Raw genomic sequence first — 22,558 nt, 5'->3', positions numbered from 1 at the left:
CAGAGATATGACCTCTAAGGTTCAGACAAATTAAGGTATATAACAGATGGAATTTTTATTAGACTATTTACAAATGTTTACTAAAAAAAATTCTAGCAGAAAAAGATAGTTACTGTTTGAAATAAGATTTCTGAATTCGGAGAGATGAGTCTTGAGAAAGCCGTGACTGTTTTGAGACAATAAAATGAAATTTCTAAGGAAAAAAAGTTGAGCAAGTGAGCAGTCCCCAAGCATAACTTTGTTCTGGGACAACTCCATCAAAGGCAGTATGTATTCAAGTTTTGCAACTATGCTTCTAGCATTTGAAGTTTTGCTGTCGTGGCAAAGCAGTGGTTTTGTTTCATTTTGTTTTGTCTTTTTTCTCCACATATTGTACTCAAGTGCTGATTTAAAAATTAAAAAAAAAAAAGAAAGAAGAAGAAAAACTAGGCATTCAACTACTACATTCTGAGGAAGTTCATGGTGTAATAGGTGAGAAATCAAGAATCATTAAAGGAAGAAATAGTTTTGTACATCTCCCAGAACTCAAGGTTGATCTTTTTATAAATAACTCCCACCAGACTTACCAGAAATATGACATTTGCAGCATTGTATGATAGCATTCAACTTTCACTTTTTAGTGACAAAAATTTGAAGTAATTATCTTGGCTTGAGTTCTTAGTAAAATATAGAGGCTTTCTGTGAAGTCAGAGTGCTAGAATTGCCTTTGTTACTTCCATTCAAGAATGATATTAGAGATCAAGGAACAAACTTCCACTTAAGATGGAATTAAATAAAAGGCATTCACTGTCGTCAACACAAAGCAACCACAAATAATTTTAGGGCTCAATTTCCTTAAAAGATGAAATAATTTTAGGTTAATATAAAAAGTTCTCCTATAATGATTTCACTTTCAATTTCTCTCTGGGGAAGCATTCATCGACTCCAACTGGTTTCCCAACAGAAAAATATGCTAGAAAAACAGAAAAGTGACATATTATGTCAAAGCAGGAGGAAGTAGGCTTTAACAATAGGTTAAGGTAATGCATATCCTGGACCCACCCACCTACTTACTGTTACAATTTTTAGTTCGAGTTTCTCAGAAGGCAGAGTTGCATGTACACTGGCAGTACAATATGATGACATACACAATGTTAATACACCATGTCGTATAAATTTGAATATTTAAATTTTAATTCCTTTTTATAAAATGCAATATAGATATATTTTAAAATAGCTTCGACTTCCTGGGTACATATAACTCTTATCATAAATATCCTTAGTTATTTTATGCTTTTCTTATAAGAATAATAGCCAATGTTACTTAGAGTATTTATAATGATTTTTGAATTCTAAGATGGCTTTATGGGTAACAACTAAGGATTGCACTAAAGAGATTAGAGATAGTTTCAGCAAAACTATCATTAGCTTTTGACTTTCAATATGCAAAATATTTTCAGTGGATCAAAGTGAAGTGTTGTTTTTGTACTCATATGGAAGCAATCATTAACACACATTTCCAGATTGCATAGCTTTTGGTGGTTCCTGTGTGTTTGCAAGGGTGATTGAGAATTACTTAAGCACGCCACCTTTTCCCCTTCTTTATTCTATCTCTTCTTTTTCTTTTCCTTGACTCATCCTACCTAAGCACCTCATCTTAAAGATACGGAATATAAGATATCCTAGATGGTTCCAGTGGAACCTTACACTATATGTTTGTTCTACATCTTGCCTGGAAATGTACCTGCACCTGCTAACATGATAGATCTCATTCACACAGCTGTATTCCCTACCTATGCAGACAGCCTTCAACTCAACCACTACGTGCCTGAGAAGAAAGACCAAGAAGACATGAGGGCAGTGATCCTTTTTTGGGGTTGGGGGGGGGAGTCAGGATTGAACAAGGACATTTCAAGCTTTTAAAAGAAAGAAGAAAAAGAAGACTACATAAATGTAAGAGTTTGAAGAAGAATAGAAAATTGAGGATTCTGAGTATTGTAAAGTTGACAGTCTGAGAAGAGAGTTTATAGTGAGCTCAAAATGTTTGTTTATTTAGCAAGAAGCTGGAGGGCAGGAGGTAGGTTTTACTCCAGGGTCTATTTGTTGGTTGAATAATGGATATGAAGAAATGAATGAATATATGATTTCAGTCCAGATGGAATAAGAGAAAAATGTCATTCTTAAATGCTAATTCAGGGGAATACTACTGCTATTACTACCAATTATGGTAACAATGATACGCTATCATCTTAACTTTACAGATGAGGACGCTAAGTGTGGTAGCACCCAAGTAACTTTCTCAAATCCTAATTTTGGCGACAAGGCCCCAGACTCATTTAGACAGTCCCTAATTCAACCCATCATGGTTTGTCACATGGACATCATCTGCCACCGTGTTTGAACGAGAGAAGCAGCTGCCACTATGCTCATTTCATGCTACATCTCCTCTTGTAGAAGAGATGGGTTAAATCACTAGTGACACTCTTGGTGCCCAGATTCATACTCTCTGGTGCTCATGGGTAGATGTTGCTAACACAGAAATGTAAAGGAGACCCTCCTGGACCATTCTCCACATTGCGAGGGATCAAATAGCACATTAACAGAGTCCTGGGTTGGTCTTTCTTGTTCATGTCTCTGCTGTTTGTCATGGGATGGTAGTTGTTACACTGATGTGAGAAGAGACATGACTTTGGAGGGGACTGAGATTTGGTTCAGTTTTGTAAAATAGCTAAGAGTTCGGGCTCCAGAGGCATTTTGGTTCAAATCCTGGGTCTAGTTCTCATTTGCTATATGACCTTGAGCAACTTATATTGGCTTTCAAGCCTACATTTCATCTTCTATGAGATGGGGACAATGATGCCTACCTCATGGGGATTGTTGTGAGACTTAAATAATTTAAATGAAAGGAAAAAATGAAAAGCATTAGCTGTGATAGTTATTACAATCAGGCAATGTTTTTTAACATGTAAGTTTTGCTCCAAATTCATTCATCTGATCTGGGTTTAAGACCTCCCTGATTTGTTGTAATGAGGCTAAGAGTCAATAAAATCTCTTAAGATTCTGCAGCAAATCATATTGGTCTGTCTTCTTGGGAATAGCCATAACCCCAGAGGTTTCAGGGTGGTGAGAAAGTTCCATTATCAGTTTTAAGTAGCCATACCTTTAAATTCCATTCCACTTGCACTTTGGTTGCTCTGCCATTTAAAAACAAAACAAAACAAAGCCTAAACACCAGAGTCAATTGGCCGTGTCTTCCACAATTCCCTTTATTTTTCCCTATGAACTCTTTCTAACATTTATTGACATCAAGGGATTCTATTATGGGTTGTTTCTGATTTAAGTTAATGCATATCCTGGACCCCACCTACTTACTGTTACAATCTTTTTAGTTTGAGTTTCTCAGAAGGCAGAGTTATATGTGAACACTGGCAGGGACAATATGATGGCATACACAATGTTAATACACTATGTCATACAAGCTCGAATATTTAAATTTTAATTCCTTTTTATAAAATGCAATATAGATATATTTTAAAATAGCTTCAACTATTTAAAATACCCAGCTAAGCTTAAGTCAAACACTGTAGACACCCTTAACCAGATATTCTTATGTAATTTTCCTTGTGAAATTTAAGTAATCATAACCCAGAGTCAAAAGATCTGAGTCTGCGTATGTGTGTACTCCTCAAAAAAATTAACAAAAATGAAATGAAAATGAAATATGGCATATCACAATAAATTGCTATTGGGTAACCTGTGTTACTTCAACTTGCTGAGCCTCCTTATACATAAAATAAAATTGTTGGACTACACAATTTCTATGATCTTTAAGTTCTACAATTTAAACACCAAATATGTCATGTTATTATGTCACCATGCTACCAAAGTTTAAACCATATATTTTACTTTATGTCCTTAGAAGAATTCCCAGATATTTATTGAATACCTACAACATGTTAGGCAATGTACTAACCAATTTTACCAACATTATTTACTGAATATTCATATCTCAGTAAAGTACATCTTATCACTTGTATCTTATAGATGAAAACATGAGGTTCATAGACATTCAATCCCTTGCCAACATCACAAACCTAAGAAGCATCGCAGTTTGACTCCACACCAATGCTCTAGGATTCAGTAACCTGATAGAATCCAAGTCAAGTAAGACAGAGTAAACTGGCATTCTTAACAAGGAAATGTTCCTATCTCTGTCCAGTTATTCTAATATAATTTTGGAATAGCTAGGATATCTTTCTGAAGCCCTATCTCAGAAAAGAGATGTTAATAGACTATTATATGTTAATATGATATGTGTTAATATAATATGTGTTAAATACACATTAACACATATAATATGTAATATATTAGAAGACTATTAGGACAAAGTTAGTTTTCATGAAATTCCTTTAATACAATATTCCTTAATCCCCTCAGGCAACAGTCTCGTAGAACTGTGGTATCTTTGGATATACCCCATAATATTCTAGTATAAGGTATCTCTAATAACTGAACTCCTAGAGAAGGAAAATCAAAAAGTGTTCATTCATCCAGTCAGACACTGAATCTATAATCAATTCAAACACAGTCCTCAACTTGAATGAAGAGCGGGTCTGTATGAAGTTGGAATGGGAGAGCAATTCACGTGGTCTATCAAGTGAAAGCAGCTTCACAGAGCAGTAAATCAGCCATCATCACCAACAAAAGGCTAAGCTGGGAATAGTAAAACATCAAAATCGAATATAGATTTTTACCAGATTATAGATGACCTTGAATGCCAGCCTGAGGAGTTTGGCCAATTTCTGCGAAAAGATAAATGTGCAAATCACCCTTAGTGTTATTTCTAAATTCAATTCAAAATGAGAAAAATCAATGGTGATTAGTATAATCAAGCATCAATCCTCTAGTGCTATTTTTGAAAGAAGTTAGATAATTCTTCTACTTTGTCAATTTCTACTTTTGAAAATGAAATTTGCCATCCTCTCTCCCTTCACATACTCAGCATGATTAGGCAGTCACTCTGTTGATTTACCCTAGATAATTAGATCCAACATAGATTGAGAATTAAGTCAGCAGCATTCTAATACTTTCTCTGTCATTGCCTCCATGGCTCTTTTGCAACTGCTCCAGCCTCCTGGTGTCATCTCCACAGGAACACTTTCCAGAGGAATGTATATCGTGACATTGGTGATAAGGGAGAGCAAATGTTATCATTCATATAGAAAGCTTTTATTGGAGATGGGTGGATCTGAGTCTTTTATTAGTCATAATCCAAAACTGATTATGGAGTTTTGCATTTTCAAATGCAGGACATTAGCAGAGCTGTTAGGGCAAATAATTAAAATTGAAATTCCAACAACACGGCCTTTATCCACACCTCTATATTCCCAGGTCAGCCTTGTACTATGACACCCTTCCATCTCTTTGATTTTAAAGTTAATTTATAAGCTCAGTACAATAAATTATGAGCTCTCAATCTGAAAAACAGTGAAGAAAGCAGGTTAGAACCAACAAATTCTTAGGAGTTTTCCTCATTGTAGATAGTAAAGGAGATTCATTTCTTCTTCTTCTTCTTCTTCTTCTTCTTCTTCTTCTTCTTCTTCTTCTTCTTCTTCTTCTTCTTCTTCTTCTCTTTTTAAGTTTATTTTTGATAGACTTTAAAGCCATCTGAGTTTCTACTAGGAAGAAGAAACTCTCTGTTTCCATCCCCACCTGGCAAAAAGTGGAATACCACTAGCACACACTTGGAGAGCAATGTGCCTCTATGTAAGAATGAACAATTTAGAATAACTTAATGGAGTTGAGAGGGCTGTCCTAACAAATATAAATTACTTGGATCTTACTCTATGATATAGGAAGTTGGCCTAACTTACAAATTTTAGTACAGTTTATTTGTTATTTATTCGTTCATCTATTCATTCATTTATTAAGTAGTGTGAATTTTGGATTGGATGAACCCATGTTGAAATTATAGCTTTGCCACTCAGGAAAAATAAATTTATTGGCTTAATCAACACAACAATAACAAGAGGTATGCCTGAGAAATATACAATAGTTTATAAGTTCTTCTAAACTGGATCTGTTGGGGAAAACAAATAAGTTGAAAAATAAAATTATAATACAATGAGGTAAGTACTTTAGATGTAATGGGACCGCATAAGGTGGATACCTAGCCAAACTGGGACAAAAAAATGTAACTTGGACTGCAAATTCTAACATATGCCCCTAAGGATAAGAAGAGATTAGCCAGGTGAAGGGGGCCAAGAGGTAGGGGTGTTGGAAGGAGAAACTGTATCCAATCCAAACCAAGAGAGCAGGGATGCTGTAGTCCAGAGTAGAGAGAGGAAAGATGGCACACAAGGCACTAAAATAGCTGCATCTGGCAGAAACTTAGAAAGCAAGGGAGCATGCCATAGTAATCCCAGGACCTGTTTTCAGAACTACACTAAAGCTTTTAAGTTTCATAATAGGACTAATAAGGACAGAGTGCTCTCACAGGAAGAACTTGCATATCATTGTTCATAGTAGCCTTTTGTGATCCTTTGCATTTTTGTGGTATCTGTTGTAATGTCTTCTCTTTCATTTATAATTTTATTTGAGTCATCTCTCTTTCTTAATTTGTGCTCTAGCTAAAGATTTGTGAACTTTGTGTATATTTAAAAAAGAAAAACACAACTCTTTATTTCACTGATTCCTGGTCATGTATTTCTGTTCTATTCTTTATTATTTCCTTCTTTCTGCTAACATTGGATTTAGTGTTTTTTTTTTCTAATTTCTTGAAGTGTGAAGTCAGATTTTATATTTGAGATCTTTCCTCTTTCTTAATAGGCATTTATCATTATAAATCTTTTAGTGCAACTTTTGCCACACACTGGAAGTTTTGTATATTGTGTTTTTCTTTTTATTTGTCTTAAGATACTTTCTGATTCCTCTTTTGATTTCTTCTTTGATCCATTAATTGTTCAGGAGTGTGTTGTCTAAGTTTCTAAGTATTAGTGAGTTTTATAGTTTCCTTCTGTTATTTATTTTTACTTTCATACTATTAGAGTCTGAAAAAATACTTGACCTTAAATTTGTTAAGACTTTTTTTTGTGGCCCAACATATGATCTATCATGGAGAATGTTCCATGTGTGCTTCAGAAGAATGTGTGTTCTGGAGCTGTTGGATAGGATGTCCTCTATCTGCGTAAGTTAAAGAGGTTACTATTAACAATTAACAATGAGATAATCTAGAAGTAATAAATTCCTAGAAATACACAATCTCTGAAGATTAGATTTGAAGAAATAAAAAATCTGAACAAACCGATAATAACTAAGAAGATTGAAACTGTAATCAAAAACTCCCAACAAAGAAAAGTCCAGGATCAGATAACTGAACTGGTGAATTCTGCCCCAAACATTTTAAAACTCTTTTAAAAACAAATTGAAGAAAGAACACTCCCAAATTCGTCTTAGCAAGTCAGAATTACCTTATGATCAAAGCCAGATAAGAACATTGCAAAAAAAGAAAGCTATATTCCAACATCTCTATGAATATAAATGCAAAAATTATCAATAAAATACTACCAAACTGAATTAACAGCACATTAAAAAAAATAATACACCACAGAAAAGTAGTTTATTCATGTGATGCAGGGATGGTTCAGCATTTGTAATTCAATAAATGTGCTATACCACATTAATAGAATAATTTTAAAAATGATCATTACAGTAAATGCAGAAAAAGTGATACGTTCAATATCCTTTCATGACAAAGGCTCTCACTAAATTGGATATAGAAGAAATGTGAACATAATTCAACCTAATAAGAACCCATATATATGATAAGCTCAAAGCTAACACCATACTTAATGGTGAAAGGCTGAGAGCTTTTGCACTAAGATTAGGAACAAGACAAGGGTGTCTACTTTCATCACTCCTGCTCAACACCATACTGAAAGCCTCAGCTAGAGCAATTAGACAAGATAAGTAAATAAAAGGCATTCCAATCAGAAAGGAAGAAGTAACATTGTTTCTGCATATAACATAATTATACATATAAAAAATTCTAGACACTCCACCCAAAACATTTAGAACTAATAAAAAAAATTCTAGGGGAGCCTGGGTGGCACAGTTGGTTAGGCATCAGACTCTTGGTTTTGGCTCAGGTCCTGATCTCAGGGTTGGAGGATGGAGCCCTAGGTCGGGTTCTGGGTTGGGTTCTGTTCTTGCAGTTGGCAGTAGGGAAGCTTGCTTGAGATTCTCTCCTTCTCCCTCTCCCTTTCCCCCTCTCCACTCTGCACTCTCTCCCTCAAATAAATAAATATTGTTTAAAAAATTCTATAAAATTTCAGGATATAAAGTCACCATACTTACCAAATGATAAATCTGCATTTTTCCCCAGAAGTAAAACAACAAAATTTTTCTTATTTAAGGGGAATATTTTTGACTATCATAATTTACATAATTTTTGTGCTACTATAAAAGTTAGATCTTTATTTTAGTTCAAATTGTATTGAATACACCAAGAAAGGACTTAACAGCTTTAAGCATTTATGTTATTTCAATCTCCTAGCAATCACTAAAGTTGTAGCTAGCCAAAAACTCCTACTTATTTGTTTGTTTGTTTCCATCCTTTCACAGAGTTAATAGACTGTTAGGTTTTCATTCATTTTTTCAATTTTAATTTACTATGGCAATCTGGTCATCTACTATTTGCATCATCACTGGTCATTACTTCTGCACCATTTCTCATTTTTTTCTTTTACTGCTTGTATTGTGGTAAAATACACGAAACATAAAATTTATTATTTTGTCTATTTTAAAGTATACAATTGAGTGCCATTAACTGCATTCATAATTATATACAGGCATTATCAACATCCATTTCAAAATTTTTATCACTCTAAACAAACTCTTCAATTATTAAGTAAAACTCCCCATATACGCCCTCTTTGCCTTCTGGCAACTTCTAAATTTACTTTCTGACTATAAATTTGCCTATACTAGATATTTGACAAATTATGAGCAAGAAAAGAAAAAATAGATAAATTGAACTTCATTAAAATAAAAAACAAGTCCTTCTGTGCATCAAAGGACATTATCAACAGATTGAAAAGACAGTCCACAGAATGAGAAAAAGTATTTGGAAATCATATATCTATTAAGGGTTTTAACATCCAAATGTATAAAGAATTCCTACAACTCAACAACAAAAACATAAATCATGCAATTAATTTAAAAAAAAAATCATGCAATTTCTCCAAACTATACAAATAGTGAATAAAGATATCAAAAGAAATTGAAGCAGCCATTAGGGAAATAAAAATCAAAGCCACAACGAGACACTACTATACATATACTAAGATAGCTATAATGAACAAAAACTAAAAATAACAAGTGTTGGTGAGGATATGGAGAAATTGGAACCCTAGTTCATTACTGATAGAAATGTAAAATTGTATAGTGACTGTGGAAAACAGTGTGGTGGTTCCTCAAAATGTTTAACATAGAAGTACCATATGGCTCAGCAATCCCACTCTAATATATTTCCAAAAAAACTAAAAATCAGGCCTCAAATATATAGCTTGTACAGTGTTCACTGAAGCATTATTGACAATAGCTAAAAGAACAACACAAGTGTCCATCAATAGATGAATGGATCATCAAAATGTGGTATCTACATACAATAAAATTATTCAGCCATAAGAAGACATAAATCTCTGACAGATGCAAGATGGATAAACCTCAGAAATATTATGCTATTGACATAATCCAGACACAAAAAGACAAATATTCTATAATTCCTGCACCATTTTTCCTCCTCTTCAGCACCATAGACATCATTCAGTGAGTCTGTCTTCAGCCATATTTGTCTCAGAGAGTCTGGCCTTGTTACTGTTCATCCTTTAAATTTGTCAGGATTGTGCATGGATCAGCTTTATACTATTTCCACCATATCCTCATGACATAAAACAGTGTTTCTAACAGAGAATACTAGATTTCGTGGGTTTTTAAAATATTTATTTGGGAGTGAGAGCACAAGCAGGGGGAGTGAGAGAGGGAGAGGGAGAAACAGGCTCTCCACTCAGCAGGGAGCCTAATGCCACAGGATCCCAGGACCTTGGAATTATGACCTGAGCCAAAGGCAGATACTTAACCGACTGAACTACCCAGGTATCTGAGAACACTAGATTTTGAATGATAATATATATCCAAACCTACAACTGTTAAAACACACAAACATACACATGGCTTAGATTATAACAAAAATACCATAGACCAGGTAGCTTAAAAAAACACACTTTTTTATTTCTTATTGGTGTTCAGTTTGCCAACATACAGAATAACACCCAGTGCTCATCCTGTCAAGTGCCCCCCTCAGTGCCCATCACCCATTCACCCCCAACTCTCTCCCTCCTCCCCTTCCACCACCCCTAGTTCATTTCCCAGAGTTAGGAGTCTTTATGGTCTGTCTCCCTTTCTGATATTTCCTACCCATTTCTTCTCCCTTCCCTTCTATTCCCTTTCACTATTATTTATATTCCCCAAATGAATGAGAACATATAATGTTTGTCCTTCTCCGATTGACTTACTTCACTCAGCTAATACCCTCCAGTTCCATCCACATTGAAGCAAATGGTGGGTATTTGTCATTTCTAATGGCTGAGGAATATTCCATGGTATACATAAACCACATCTTTTTTATCCACTCATCTTTCGATGGACACCGAGGCTCCTTCCACTGTTTGGCTATTGTGGACATTGCTGCTAGAAACATCGGGGTGCAGGTGTCCTGGCGTTTCATTGCATCTGTATCTTTGGGGTAAATCCCCAACAGTGTTTTATCTCTTAAAGTTCTGGAGGCTGAAAATTGCCAAGGTGCCAGCAGATTCAGTGTCTGGTGAGAGCCCACTTACTGGTCCACAGATGGCCATCTTCTTGCTGACAGATGAGGTGAGAGAGCTCACTAGGGTCTCTTTTATAAGGCCACTAATCTTAAACTTATGAGGGTTTCATCCTCCTGACCAATCACTTCCTGAAGGTCCCTTCTCGTAATACTATCACACTAGGATTAGGATTTCAACATATGAATTTTGGAGAGAACACAAACATTCAGTCCATTAAAACGTGTGTATTGAAGTACTGCATATATCAGACTCTAACAAAATGGAGTTTCTGTGATGATAGTTAATTTTAGGGAAAAGGTAGGGACCACTCATGGTGGTATTAATTTATAAAAGGCGTTACTTCAAGTGGAACTAAAAAAGTGGGAAGCTAGCCAAATTACCTAAGAGCTTTAACTATATATAAATATAACCTCATTGTGAATATTCATATTCATTTTATATTTTATATGTTTTGCTTGATAAAAATGCAATATTAAAATATATCCCAGAAAAAGATAAAAGATTGCAGAGTTTTAAATTTTTTTCTTAAATTCCTTTTTCTAAACAAAAATTAAGTATTAGCTATTGGGAAATAATGGAGAATAAAATAGATATTCTATAATAAATAGCTTCCTTTGTGTATAAATTATTTTATGGAGTTTTTTTACATTTAACACAAACATAAAAATATTAAGTTTGAAAATAATGTCTTATAGTTATATTAAAAGTAATTAAGCCTGTGCATAACAAAAGCCAGGTTACATTGCATTTTACCAACAAGAAAATTCTAGAATCCAGTTTTTCTGATTTTTTTTTTCTGACTAAAAATCTTCAGTCTCAGAACCACAGCTGATGCCAAAGATAAATAGAATTAATTCTAAAGCAGCCCAATAGGCAATGTAAAAACCATTTCTGCTGAACATGTTCTTTCTACTTTGGGAATCCAAAGCCTAATCTTGTTACATTTAAATGTGTAACCCCTGTCCTGTCACATTCTGATAAGCATCTTTTAGTACTAGAAGAGCAATTTTCTCTTTAGCTTTACAAACTCCTGCCTTTATTATAAATAGCAAATGATTTATTGTCAACTTGCAAAGTTTATTTTTGAATTAACATTTATTTTCATCTGTGTGAGTATTTTTAGGTGTTGGAAAGACATTGAAATTTGAAGTGGTTTTGATTTGCACATGTGGTCTTGCTCCTCTTTATCTCACTCACTCTTCTAACAATAACTCCTTTTTTATACGTTGTCCTTCAAAGCATCCTGATTTAGACTTTTCATTGAAATTTATTTAGAGATATTTGGTTTTTAAAGAAGTAGAAAAGTGATAGGGCAGACCATATAGACACAGTATATATTTATTCTCTATCAATTAGATATTTCACTTATCTTTTCATCTATTCTCTACTATTTTGTAATATCTCTGCTGTAATATCTCTTCTGTAACATCTCTGTATTATTATATAATCATGTATGTTAAGTTCTCAAACAGTAAATAAAGAATTTGAATACAGATAAAAGTAAATATTTCAGTTGCAATTAAAGTACAAATCTTACCCATGTGGTTCTCTAAATCCATAGTTCTCTAAATCACAGTTTTAAAATTCTTGCATTCCACACCATCCTAATTTCTGAAAAATAAGGTGCTCAATAAATTTGAGTTGAATAGATGCCATTCAAGATGTGTGGTATTAACTCAATCATTGTTCATTTTAGGGAAGAACTTTTGTACCCATCATGTTCCCATAAAAACTTCTAGAATTACATTCTTGTTCTCTGCCTCTTCACTTACTCTTTCCCAGAAGACAATGAGGGACACTTACCTCTTTATGACTTTAGAAGAAGGAATTGGGCATGTTAGTTTGAGTTACTTTCCCCTCCCCCAAATATTTTCTTCTTGCAGTAGTAGGTTGCTTGAATTACAAACTCCTCCTTTTAAGTTAGGAGCTTGTCCCTACCTAACTGCATCAATGACTGGAAGGAGGGAGGGTAAATCTGTTAATTCACAGGGAATGCCCGGTTTCTATCTTTCTATTTCTTAGATGTATCTCTCATTTGGTTTCTGAATCCAGGTAGACAATAGGGATGCTATCCTCAACCTTCTAAAATTCTAATGGTTTATAGAATATAAAATAGCTAGCAACACTTCCCATATATTTGATGATGTCTGAGAATCTGCTCTCAGGTTCTCTTCTACAATGAAAAATATCTAGCCTGGTTTTTCCTTAGCAACTCTTGAAGGAGCTGGCACAACCAGGAACTACTTTTGATGCAATTAACCAGAAAAATAGATAGACCACCTATTATACTGTATGCAACAGAATCTGAGGGGCCTCGTTAAACACCGATTGCTGAGTCCCCACCTCCAGAATTTTGGGTTCAGAAGGTTGGCCATAGGACTGAGAATTTACATTTTTAACAAGTTGTCAGGTGTGCTGATGCTGCTGGTCCAGAGAGCACATGTTGAAATCCACTGTGACAGGCCAGTGATTCTCACACCTGGTAACACTTAGACTCACTTGAGGGTCTTCTTTAAAAATATTGATGCTTGGACTCTTCCTCTCAGGTACGTTGGTTTGATTGGAAAGAGGCTCAGTTTTCCATATCTGCTTTTAAAAAGATCTCCCAGGTGAGTGAACTGTGCAGTAAGGGTTTTAAACCATAGCCATGTACCAAACTTAACAAATCTATGACTTATAGTCATTAAAGGCAATATAGGATTTCCTTAGGTCATGCATCAAAGTGTTCTTGCAGTGATGAATTATCCTACCTAATTTGTGCCATACATATTTATCCCATCAAGTAAATTGATTCATTTTACTGCTAGGGTCCTTCCTATTCTTTTGGGCTACAATTGGGAATGCCATATTGAGAAGGGTGTGCAGTGACAAATGATTGGTAAATTGGCCTTATTATTAGCTATTCGGTACATATAACTCAAGAAGTATCATGTAATTAAACTTGGTGCTGCATGTGAAGAAAGATGCGTGTGATGAGCATGCATCAGAACTAAAACACCATGGTATGTGAGACAAAAAAAGGTAAAATAAAATATGACATTTTACAACCAATTGCAAAGTATACCTTCTTATTTATAATTTATCAAATACTATTAAAGCATAGAACCATAAAGGGAAAAAAAAACAAGACTCTTCAGAATAAAATCTAGATATCAACCCATGTAAAAATAAAACATTAACAGGCCATTTTTTTTTGCCAAAACAAAGAGAAACAGACTTTTTAGATAAAAATATACAAGCTTATCTGTGCCATCTTAAAATAAAAAACACACAGTGCTTGAATGAATATTACGTTCCATCCAATATTGAAATAGCTTAAATTTAATTTAAATAAATTAATGCTTCAGTCTATAAGACAAGATTTTATGTCTTTTTTCATGGCATGATAGGAGAGAAAAATAAGCAGTTATTTTAAGTACGGTATTAAGAACAGTAAAACAACAATAGTTGCATATTCCTAAAACTTATTCATAGTTTTGTGTTATGACAAAAAGGGCAAACTTCCTGACTAAATGGAAAAGATCCTGCAAACTATACTTGGCTCTATTTAAAATTCCAGTGACCCTTGTGCTCAAGAATTTGGGGGTCTCTAAATACTCAAATAACAGCCTAAAGAAATAGATTCTGACATGTGCTATGTATTGTTTTCTAGGAAATGATTACAAAATCCTAATTGATATGGGGCACAAGTGATCAACCAAGATAAGCTTCTAGGTTGAAAGCCAAGTCCAATGAGACTCCTCATGCTCAATGGACAGACATATTCTTTGGAAGGAAGTTCTCTAGTCTTGAAACTTTCCTTATATTTTTGAAGTCCTATCTGTATTCTGTATTAGAGCTTGCATGAAATTTTCAAATTAAAAAAAAAAAAAAGATGTCCTTTCCATGTTCATAGGTCTCCTGTAAAGAATTCAATGTTACATTTGTATTTCTATCCTATTGACCCAGGCCACTTTTTATTCAAGGAGGCCCCAAAGTTTTGTCTTCTCAACTGGTAATTCTCAACTAAAGTTTCTTCAAACATAAAGCCCTTTTTCTCAGCCAATTCCAAAGGACTATTTCATTTAAATATCAACTCTTACAGATATGATTCCATTGAGCTGCTTTTATCATCATTTAAGCAGTACTACATCCATTACCATCTTCCAGGAAAATGCTCTCTCATAGGCATCAAACCTGAGAAATATAAACTAATGAAAATATTCCAAGCTAAATAAAACTACTAATAAGGAATATCCAGCTTTGCACAAACTAACCAAGGCTAAGAGCTTAAGAAAAGTAATTTAATTTTAGGATGTCAAAAAATGTGTTTGGGTCAATAATGCTAGTTGTCCTCAGTTGGATGTGATCTCTCTTAGCTATAAATAATCAACACTTGGTTTGAACCACCTCTTTGTAATTATATGACTTTAGATTACATAAATTTCTGAGACTCAATTTTTTAGCATATCAAATGAGGCTAAAAATACTAATGACTAGTGTGATTGAAATAATCAATATAAAGTACTTAGTACAATATCTGGATTGTCTATTAAATGTATATGGATACTTTGTGTGTATACATATATTCTGAAAATATTTTTTTAATTAAAAAAACTTTTAAAGATTTATTTATTTATTCATGAGAGACACAGAGAGAGACGCAGAGACACAGGCAGAGAGAGAAGTAGCTCCCTGCTGGGAGCCCAATGCAGGACGTGATCCCAATTCGGGATCACGTCCTGAGCCCAAAACATACACTCAACCACTGAGCCACCCAGGCATCCCTAAATTTTTTTTTAAATTTTATTTAAATTCAATTTGCCAACATATAGTATAATACCCAGTGCTCATCTCATCATGTCTGAAAATACTTTAAAAATAAATGCATAGCAATAGTAATAATAGAAACCATTTTTATATGACTGACTACCATTTCAAATAAGTTACATGAATTAGTATATTCAAATTTCATAGCAATCTCATGAAGTAGAGCCTATTATCCCTCTCTCTCTATCTCTCTCTCTCTTTTTAACAGATGAGGAAACAGATGCAAGGAGAAGTAACTTACCAGAAGTCAACCAAGTATATTGTTGAGCTGAGATTTAACCTAGGTAAGCTGATTTTAGAGACTGTTCTTTGAGGCCGTTGGTCAATACTTCAGTTTCACAGAATGTTTGTATCATACATGTCTTGCTATGACCTAGAAAACTTCTTTGGGTTACTAATAACTTTAGCATTAACTTAGAAATTGGATGTGAGAAGGCTGTTACATATTTCAATGTGTCACACTCAATCCTGGCCCATTCATTCTTTCTTCCATGAATATATTGAATTTGCTAATTTGTACACAGCTTAAAAATAAATGGACTATTATAGGATAAAGAATAAATTCCTAGGGGATTCAGCATGATGATCAGATATTCTGAAGCCATCTAGGACTCTTTCCTCTCTACCAGTTACTGATACTTCTAACTTATCCTGAGTATAAAGAATCACAAGATTTTTATTAAGAGTAAGATTTCCATGTTCCTTCCTTACAGATTTTTATTCAGTAGAACACTGAAATCTGAATTTCTGACAATCAATCCGGATGTTTCTTATGAGCAGGCAAGTTTAGGAAAATCTGATCCAATCTATTAGAAAATGACAAAAACCTGAACTTAACCAGATGACAAGTTTAATAGGTAAATCCTAATCTAACATTTACAAATAAAATGACAATATTATTTCTAAGGTAAGAGCTTTGAGTAAATGCCAAAACCGTCCTCATTGTTTTAAAGCAATTGTTAATGCTATTCAAATTACTGTAGGAGTCACGTCTTCAAAGTATGACAGGTCAAATCTTGTTTTCAAAACTAGGTGCATTGAACTGATCTAGAGGAAAACTCCCTAAGAATTTTGTAGACTGAATTCTTCAAAGGAATCTGTTCACGCCCCCTATGATTTCAGTACTCAACATTTGACACATTCAGGTTTTAGTTGTTAGTGCTCCCCTATATGAAGTTATTCATTTTTTCAGTTCAATTTATATGCCTAATCTGGAGGCAGTAGACATCGCCACATGCACACTGGTGCATATAGTCCTTCTGCTTTTGGAGAAGACACAAGGAGGACTTTGGGGTGACAGTCCAGTCCCCAAGATCATAACCATATTCAGTTATCCCTCAAGATGAGTGACAGGCTTGACCCTCTAAGACAGGATGGTTGTAGTGGAAGAAAGGGGAAGTACCAGATATTGGGGGAAAGAAGTAAAATTGAGACAAACTATTATTGGTAACCTTCTCCCAGGCCTCAGAGAAGAAGTGATAGGCTGTGAGGTAACATAGTCTGGATTCGATAATGTGGAGTTTGGATGTGTCTGGTATCTATACCCTAAGAAAATATGTTCAAAGAAAGTGCTTTTATAAAAAAGCAATAGCACAGAATAGTTGCCACTAAGAAGGCCAGTTCCTTGATGGAAAGTTGTAGAGGTGCGATGGACTAAGAATCATTTGCTCTCATGCTTTTTTTTTTCATGCTAAAAATAATAACTAACACAATAAATATATCTTTTCATTTGTTTCTTGCAAAAACCTCTAAGAGGAGCTTCTTGTTTTCTACAGCATTAACCTGAGTTTGAGAAGCCAAATATTTTGCCCAAGGTCACATGTGGATAGCAGTAGATGGGAGATGGCCAAGCTGCAGGTGACTCCAGAGATCTTAGTAACACTCAACTGTGACTAGAACTGTTTTTCCCATCTTAAGCACTCAGTTCCTTGGTCATCCCAAACTAGTATTTATATGAAGAACTTAAGGATATCTCTTTTCTTATTAGGAGATTTATCCCCCAGTCACTCTGACTGACTCTGGCTTTGATCTTTCATCTTATTTCTAGTTACTAAGCCTCTTGAGACCAAATCTCCACATTTTAACACACTTCTCCTAAGCAGAGATTCCCATTCATAACTGCCTCAGTCTTTGGGTTGAACTGATTTCTTTTTTTTTTTTTTTTTCACTTTCTTAGTTGAATCTTTTGCTCATTTATTTTAACCTTTTTCGCATTACAATAAATGTCTTTACAACTCTAAATTTCCCTCTAACTACAGCTTTAGCTGTGTCTCACAGAATTATCATATAGGGTTCGCATTATTCACCTTTACATAGATCTTAATTTTCCTTGAAATACAAGGATTATTCAATGAGATATTATTTAGTTTCCACATGTTGGATTTTTATTATTAAGTCATTTTTAATTCCTAATTTTATTCTATTATAAGCAAAAACATAGTATATGTGATATGACTATTTTATTTTTTTTGCTTTTTTAATAACTGTTCCTTGGTGAATATATATACATTATGATTTATTTTTGCCATCTTAGTTCATATTTACACATGTTGTGCTTTTTGTCTCCCCCTGCCCTGACAAGCAGAGACAGAGTTTTCTTCTTTGGTTTAAAGTTCTATATTATTTTTGGTTTTATTATGAAGAAACAAAACTTAAGGCCCATTCTCATGATTTTTATTCTTATTGATTTGTTGAACATATCTGCCACTTTGACAACTCTAATCATTCAACTTTTCTTTTACATTTTCTATCTTTTTCTTCTTCTCTGTTGGTTTCTGGAAGAATTCTTATATCCGATATTTATATATTCTTAAGTTAGTGTAAATCTTACTATTTATCCCTCTGTTTCCTAAGATGGACCCAGGAACGACAGGACCACTGTTTATTTGCTTCCAATTCCCAGGCCATTACTCTCAGCAAGTTTTCATTTTTGTTTATTTTTTTTTCTCATTTCAAAACAACATTGGTGGGGGAAGGCAGTCACTTTGGATTTGTAACCCATCAGGCCCAGCTTGAAGAGGAGGGACGGGAGAAATGAATGTCAGAAGGCAGCATCTCCACATGTATTTTCTTCACCATCTCATGGATGTTCTCTTATTTCCCTGATATTATCATATAGAGGCCCTAGTAGAGGTTGTTTCTGCCAATTTCTGAGGTAAAGGGAAAGGCAGTGGATGCTACAGCACAAAATAAAACTCTTCTTGCACTCCTGCCTCTGGTTACCTCTTAGCTCAGGCCTCAAACTTTGCTTCTTACAAATGCGGCAGATCAAGATAGCCTTTGTTCTCTCCATGTTATCTTATTTTTTAAAAGATTGATTGATTGATTGATTGATTGATTTTTAGAGAGGAGTTGGGAGGGGCAGAGGGAGAGGGAGTCTTAAGCAGACTCTGAGCTGAGCGTGAGTCCGATGAGGAGCTCCATCTGACAACCCTGAAATCACTAACTGAGCCAAGAGTCAGATGCTTAGTCAACAGTGCCACCCAGGTGACCCTATCTTATCATTTGCATTTTACCTTATTTTATTTTATTAATAAAATCCAAGTTTCTTTTTACTACTATAATTTAGAGTTGATATTGTAGGATGAAGTCAGCAGTTGGGCTATTTTACCATTTTAAGGATTCTTAAGATTCTGTATTAGTAACTGCCATGGTTTCCCAAGCATTTTGGGACTTTAGATAAACTGGGCCCTGTCTTGTTCTTGCTTGCCAGGCCCAACTTACACATATGCAAAATCATATGTACCCATCATGGGACTAGAATTCCACCTTCAAATCCTAGATGTGTGTTTAGGTTTCTATTGTTGACTAATGACCTTGTCCTTCTGTCTGTTTGGATATGTGAATATAGGAGGTGCACTCGTTTTAATCCAGTCAAGAAGATGGACCTTTCATATGAGGAATTGGGTATATAGGTACACACTGAGATAGCAACTGCTGGAAGCAGCTACCACAGCTGGAGCTGGAAGAACAAAAGAATAAGGTTGGGCTTGTCAGCACAAACAAACTTGGAGTGGGACTCTCTGGAGTTTATACTGAGACCCCTGAAAAGAGCACATCAGCCAACAGGGCTGATACTTCTGAGGGGTACACTGAAATACAATGAGAGTTTAGAAAAAAATCTGAAACTAGACCAGGTGTTGCAGCCAAAGTGATGTTAACAGAAAGGGCGAGCAGACAGGAGAGAGCAGCTTCTTTTTCTCTCCTCCACTCTTCTAATGTTCCTCTAAAGTTCCCTATAGCAGAACTTAACAAGGGGCCCACTGGGTGGGAGAAATGTGGTTCTCACATTTCCAGTTCCAGGATACAAGGAATGTAGGAGGGTGGGTTTGGAGCTGAACCGCCATAGTTTTATTATCAACTGCTCTTGGATCATCTGCCTACTTGTTGGACAACACTTACACTTACCCCTATGGGCCTCTTCCACTCAGTAATCTCCAACTTATGTCCTTGTATGCAGTATAGTGAGCACTAGTAATATCCCAGGTTGAACACCTGGTAGAAAAGGAGTTGACTCTGAGGATCCTACTGAAAAGACCTGTAAAGCTGTAACTGCCAGAGGCTTCTGAGGCCAGAAACTGTCATCAACTATTTTCTTTGCTTACAAGAGCAGCTGCCAGAAAACCACGATTGTAAGACTCTGATTAAAGCTGGCAGTAGCAGGTATTTTTGCCTGAATAAGGGACTTTTATTTCTTCCTATCTCTGAGAGAAAGTGGGAACAGAGCTCATTGCTCATTTTATATTTAGGTGCATGGGTATAAATATCATACATAGACTAGAAGACTTGATGCCCAAAGAGATTAGATAGCTTGCCTCAGGTCACATAGCTCATTAATGCCAGAGCCATATCACACTCTTGGCTTCCTCCTGTGTTTTTTTTTTTTTTTCTGTTATATTACAGTATCAATTCAGTCTCACTTTAATTATAGATCTAGAAGATACACACCTTCATTTATATATACAGTTATATATGCAACTCTAATTTCCAGAAATTTGGTTATGTCAGGAGATATAAGGTTGAAAAGGGCACATCTCTTCCCTGCAGTTTGTAATCTAAAAGGAAAGATAAGGCATGAACATACATAGCTATAATCCAGATATAAAGAGACATTCTCTCCCAAAGCAAGGTAAGTAAGTGGAAGTAGAGATTACTAATACTTGGGAAAAAATAGAATCTATCAAAAACTCTCAAAATGGCCACTCTAAATAGTCAAAGAATACTAAATTTCACTTAATGCAGGAACTTTCGACACTTTAATTAAAAACATTATGAATTATAATTATGAAAATATCAATCCTCCTCTTACATCAAGTGTAAGTTACCTGAATTTTCTTATTTAAATGATTTTTAAATGCCATTTTCAATAAAAATAAGCAAAGACAATATAGTGAACAGAACTACTATGTAGCCATAAGGAAGAGATCTCAGTTTAAAAAAAAAAATGGGAGGAAGTCTTCATCCACTAGAAATATTAGAAAATTTCATTCTTGTGTATTTTGTGTTAAAATAGCTATTAATTGAAAGGATAATTTATTGCTCAAATGTTAGAAGAGTACAAATCAACTCCAAAGAGTTGAGTAGAAATAAACTCCAAATAGTAAGCAATTGCAGCTATTTACCATAAAGGTAACACAAATATGAATTTTGAGAAAATGAGGTAAGATTTTTTTATGTCAATCATTAGGTTATTTTGCTGGTAACATTAAATATTATAAACTTCGGTGATGAGACTGAAGACATAATTTGGATATATGAAGAAGACAATTTAATAATCAATAGCAATAAAAGAAAATTAGGAAAAAAGTCCTGAGCAGTGACACATCTTTTAGATTTTGTTTATTTAGTGAACTGGTAACTGTTGTTCCCAGAATGCTAATATTCTTATAAAAATCCTGAAATGTCCTCATATTTTCTCCACTGCCTTTAGGCAGGAGCATACTTAAAATCATTCAAGAAAAATGCCAACATACTCTGGACACTTACTGAAACAGTTTATAATCAGGAAGTTCTTTTATCTAAACAATCTCTCAGAAATTTAAGCTTATTTTCTTTAGTATAAAAGCAAATTGATAATTCACCTGTATCTTTATTACTCATCCATATGAAAACATAGTTTGGATTCTCCTTTAAATTATCTCTGAATTTCTCAACCTTGGCACTACTGATATTTTGGGTTGGACACTTTTCTGTTGTGGGAGGGAAGCTGTCCTATGCATTGTAGGTTGTTAAGTAGCATCCCTGGCCTCTACCCACTAGATGTCAGTAGCATCCACTCCTCCAGTTGTGACCACCAAAGATGCCTCCAAACACTACCAGATGTGCCCTAGAGACAAAATCCCTGTGGTAGAGAATTACTAGTTTATCTTTTCCAAGCTTGTTTAACTCAAAATATCTTTTAGATTGGTACATCATTATACTAATTAAATATATTTAAGGCAAACATGGGACATTAAGGTTGAAGAATTTATGGGATAAAAGAGTTGTAGGATTGGAAAGATGCCAGTAACTTGAAGAATATAGGACAATAAAGCATTTCACCATCAGTAATCTCCATTCGTATACTTGGTAGACATTTAGTATGTATTTGTCAAGTAAAATAACCATTAAAGAAGGACCAGTTTGAGAGTTTTCTGGGACATGGAAATAAGACCACTGGGAGGATGATGAGAGAAATGTAGTTAGAGAGAATATATGTGTCAGTATAAAACTCTGAAATGGACATTGCAGAAAGTTTGGGGCCCAGAAAGATTTTATTGGTATTCAAAGATTTTAGAAGTGGTAGTCAATCTTATGGCAGTCTAACTCATCAGCAGAGAAATAAGGGCTCTATGAGTGATCCAGGTAGGGCTTCTTGGGACCCTGTGAGTCCTGAGAATAAC

General features: G+C 34.7%; 2 long non-coding RNA genes across 2 annotated transcripts in view; both read left to right on the top strand.

The window, feature by feature from the left end:
• LOC112656508 (uncharacterized) overlaps nucleotides 1–16,588 on the top strand; it is a 31,190-nt gene extending 14,602 nt beyond the window's left edge. The window contains exons 2-4 of the long non-coding RNA XR_003134361.2: nucleotides 13,415–13,477; nucleotides 15,886–15,961; nucleotides 16,391–16,588. This is a non-coding gene — a long non-coding RNA (uncharacterized LOC112656508). The remainder of the gene's footprint in view (nucleotides 1–13,414; nucleotides 13,478–15,885; nucleotides 15,962–16,390) is intronic.
• Nucleotides 16,589–17,449: 861 nt separating this feature from the next.
• On the top strand, nucleotides 17,450–20,342 carry LOC112656509 (uncharacterized). Its single transcript, XR_003134362.2, has 2 exons — nucleotides 17,450–17,534; nucleotides 19,528–20,342. It is a non-coding gene; the product is annotated as an uncharacterized LOC112656509 (long non-coding RNA).
• The last annotated feature ends 2,216 nt before the right edge of the window (nucleotides 20,343–22,558 follow it).

Source organism: Canis lupus, chromosome 37 (genome assembly GCF_003254725.2).
Source record: "Canis lupus dingo isolate Sandy chromosome 37, ASM325472v2, whole genome shotgun sequence".
Lineage (NCBI taxonomy): Eukaryota > Metazoa > Chordata > Mammalia > Carnivora > Canidae > Canis > Canis lupus.
Note: the sequence above shows the minus strand (reverse complement) of the source record. Positions and strands in the feature narration are given on the sequence as shown.